This window comes from Vicia villosa, linkage group LG2 (genome assembly GCF_029867415.1).
Source record: "Vicia villosa cultivar HV-30 ecotype Madison, WI linkage group LG2, Vvil1.0, whole genome shotgun sequence".
Classification (NCBI taxonomy): domain Eukaryota; kingdom Viridiplantae; phylum Streptophyta; class Magnoliopsida; order Fabales; family Fabaceae; genus Vicia; species Vicia villosa.
Window position 1 is genome coordinate 89,757,828 of NC_081181.1, and position 4,370 is coordinate 89,762,197.

At 31.1% G+C, this 4,370-nt stretch overlaps 1 long non-coding RNA gene across 1 annotated transcript; it reads left to right on the plus strand.

Moving 5' to 3' along the window:
• Window positions 1-1,179: 1,179 nt before the first annotated feature.
• On the plus strand, window positions 1,180-3,936 carry LOC131651629 (uncharacterized). Its single transcript, XR_009298443.1, has 2 exons — window positions 1,180-2,738; window positions 3,237-3,936. It is a non-coding gene; the product is annotated as an uncharacterized LOC131651629 (long non-coding RNA).
• Window positions 3,937-4,370: the final 434 nt, after the last annotated feature.

Below are 4,370 nucleotides of genomic sequence, written 5' to 3' on the forward strand. Positions count from 1 at the left end.
CATGTTACATTTTGCTCGACTATTTGCTTAAGTTTTCGTGTTATAGTTGTTATACGGTGTTTTTCACGTTCGAGTTGATCTCAAATTTTGTGACATTTTGTGTATCTTTTTATATATACATAGGAACACAACTTCTTTATACATTGGTTTCTTACTTTTATTTTTCTTTTCTTACAAATAATGCGGTATAATTGAGAAAGATTAAATAAGATCACATTCTATATTTGTATTCAATTAATTTTTATTCCGCTAAGAAAATTTTGATTAGTAAAAAATCATATATTTGCCGCTCTTGAATAATATATTATATATTTTTAAGTGTAAATAGACACTACAAGAAAATGAAGGATTAACTACCATAATTTTGCTACCAATCGTTTTCATAGCTAATCTCAATTTAAAAAACAATCAATTAATATTTTTTTATACAAACAATCCATTAACTAAAATTTCACAAACTAACGATAGTTAGATTTTTTGACAGCTAATAATAAATTACCGACTTATTAAAACAGTTATATATATTATACATTATTACTGTTAGTACTTTTTTTCAACAACTACTTGTCCATTTCGTTTTACTTGTTATTTTTTTATTTATATTATATATGATTATCAACTAGTATTTATTAATATAATATGATATCCAAAATAAATCAACATTAAATATATAATATGAATCTCTATTTTCCACTGTGTTCTAGTTTGTCCGTTTATCACATCAAATACAATTCCTCTGTCTCGTTCTTCATCTCCGATCAAATTTGTTCTTCAGCCTCGAACATCTTCGTTCTCCGTCTCCGATCAACCGCGAGCCTCCATTTGTGATCGAAATCATCCTCCCATGTCTCCAATCGACATCATCTTCTCCCACCTGTAATCAACACCATCCTCTACCATCTCCAATCGATCATGTCTTCATCATTCTCTAATTAAACTCATCGGCCTGCTCACTCTCTAATTGATCTCTCATCCTCTCTCAGTGTCTGATGAATCTTGCATCCTCTCGCTCCCACCCGTTCTTTGAATTTCTGAGCTATCTCTGATCTCAAGCCCCAAATTGAAACCCTAGAGCATATTTTTCATCTTCTTTGTGTTTATTTGAGCGTCAAATTAGGATTTGGTTCTCTAAAAGCAATGTAATCTTCAATTTATGAAATATCATAGAATCAGGTTGTTGCATTTATGTAACTTTGCTCAATTTCGTATTATATAGTAATTAATGCTTTCAGTATTGTTACTGTATTTAGGTTTTGAACTATATCTAACCTTGATTTTTTTTTTTGTTTTGAAATCTCCATATATAGGTTGTTGAATTTTATGCAATTTCATTGAATTTCATATACATTTGACTTTTGTCTTGGTTATGTTTTTCTTTCTTTAATTTGATTTGCAGGAAGTTATTGAATTGTTAAGGATGACATTGACAACTTAGGGATCCTTGTGCATCCGCTTGTCCATGGACTAAAGTTAAAGGTATATTTGTTTTTTTGGATTTTTCAGATACATAAATCTGAAGAAACTTCTAGTCAAAGTATGGTAGACAGAGAAAACACGGTGAAATGAAAATTATCGCTGTTGTTGAACAAATTACAGAGAGGCATGTGGAAAAACAATAAGATTTATAGGTATTAAAGTGAGATTAGTTTTTCTTTACCTTTTTGTATTATTAGGATTAATTGTCAAGGTTATTGAAGTTGTGATGTTCAATGTTAGAGTGAAAGATACATAAATGCTTTATACATGAGACTACAATATGATACCAGATAGACTAGAAATATAGTGTATTGGCCTCTTATGTTCCATTCGTTTTTCATGCATTGCAGAGTTGTCATGAGTTTACTTGAATATATCCATACATTTCAGTTTTTGCTTATTGTGTATCAAGAGAGATGTGGTTATACTTTGTGATTCTACTCTAATATATTTTTAATTCCGATTGGAAAGAAGGAAAAGTAGCTAGCATTATTGTGGCTACTAAATATTTGACATGGTGGCATCCGAGGTAGCTGTTAAATAATTGACTTTGTGGTTGCAATTCTCATGTGTTAGTATCAGTTGGAGGGTTAATTTGTTAAAATTGAATTGAATTTGTTTTCTTCATGCAACTAATAGTTTCACACAATATGGTTTAATGCTAATTTTGTTGAGCAGCTCTTAGACAATGAAAATTTAGTACTTGGAAATCTGGAAGTGATAGTTTGGAAAGGACAGCTAAAAGCAGCTAGAGCATCCGCTACCGCGACGCAAAAAATAGTTTCGTGCTCCCGATTTTGTCCGAGCAGCAAAGACGAGTGAAGTGGTGGGAGTGGTTAAGTTCATGGTCACTGTTAGGGGGTCGGAGTTGATGTGGATCTCTTCTTTTCATCTCTTTACAAATCGCAATCTCTCCATTCTCAGTGATTGGAAAATTACTAACAATTTATTATACTGAAGTATAACTTTATAAAGCATAACTTGCTATCCTTTCATATGGTGATTTAATGTTAGATTTGAATTCATATTACTATTAGTTAAGCTTTTAATCACCTCTTTAATTTATGTTTGAATTTCCCATTGACTCCCTATGCAATTCAATTTTTCAATCTCATGTGTTTATTACCAGTTCCTATAATTGTTGAACTATCATATGTTTTTCTCTTAGATTCTCCATCTAGAAGAGAAATTGTTGAAATCTCAGCCTCTGCAAGCCGCCACACTGGATGATGAAAGTGAGGATGTGACCAAAGAGCAATAAGGTATCGAACTCTCATATGTTTTTCTCTTAGATTCTCTTTTTACAAGGTGTCTAATAAGACCTAATGCAGCAATAGTCGATTGTAACATTTTGCTAATTCACCATTTTAGACTTTGAGGTTAATAAGCTCTAATCAAGCTTTTGGAATTTGCATGAAGCATTTTCAGTTTGATTTATTTCATAAAAATTCTTATTGGCTTGTTTTATTATCAAGTTACACACATTCTTGGTTGTAGCTTATTACTCCTGAAAAATGAACAGATTCAAAGAAATTTGAGCAAAAGTCGGGTGAATCATGGCTTGTTCACTGAATTATCATATGCAGGACTTCTGCTTAAGGAATATAAAAATGCAAGACTTTTATATCTTGTCCTATTTTTTAAAAACTATTATGTGTTTACCTTCACATTATGTGTTATTAAAAACTTTTTGTTTTAATCTCTCTTTCGGGCATCTATGTCCTCTCATTTTGGTAGCTCACCATTTCACATCTTTGTAGGTTACTGAACAAGTGATGGCTGAAAAGATTGGATGAATAGTAACACATGTGGTGCTTCCACATGTAGTCATGCATTCACGACATCTTTATGCGGTATTTCATTTTGAATATTTACTGTATAATTCTAGTGCCATTCATTTTCATATTGACCATGTCCTTTGTCAGAAGCTTCAACAAATGATTGATGAATGATTAATTGGCCGGCGTTCTCAGGAAATTTTACTGGTTTAGAGCTAGAAGATGGCGGAGGACGTGGAACAACAGGTTTTTAATTTCATAATTTTTCCTGTCCTATTTTAAATGTCTTCCTCTCGGTTTCTTTATGTGCCTTGTTATTAAACTCTATTACATTGGTAAACTGTATCTGCAATTTCTTTACCTCACAAAGCTCACTATAGCATGCAATATGTGTTGTCAAATATCGTCCATGGTGGTGGTGGATTTTTTTGACAATCACCTGTGGTCAATTTGTGAAAGATGGCGGTGCCATGATGTTTTATGACGGGATATGGCAGGTGCCACATGAAGAATTTTATGCTTTCTGCCATGGTTGACACTACATGCACACTTCCTAAGAAGAGATCCACAAAATGACAAGGTCTTCAATTATTAGTAATTTAAATTAAAACAAAATTTTCTGTTTATATGTGTAACTTAGATGTAATTACAGTAATTTGCAATTTATAAATTTGTGTTTTTTTTCTATATTGTTAATTGTTAATGATATTATAAATTATTTTTTAGTTAATTTATTTATAAGATATATAAAATATGAAATTTATTTTTCATTGTGTTATGGTTATAGTAATTAAGTATAATTTTAAATGAAAAAATATATATTATTCATTTTTAAAATTAATTTTGTTTCTTTAAAAAAGTAGTTATAAAAAATATGAATTAATTGTAGTTAGCTTGAGATTCGCTGCGACAGTTTTGTAGCTATATTGTAGTTATTTAGTTTGCAAACTTAAACTAAAAACTGATATTTTGCTACAATTCAGCTGTGGTTTAGCTAGGAGATTTAAAATATTAGTCTGAAATTAGCTAGAGATTTTTGGACTAGATAATTAGCCACTCAATCCATGCTACGGCCTATATCGTAGTTAATCCCCAACTAAACTCCAACTAATTCTC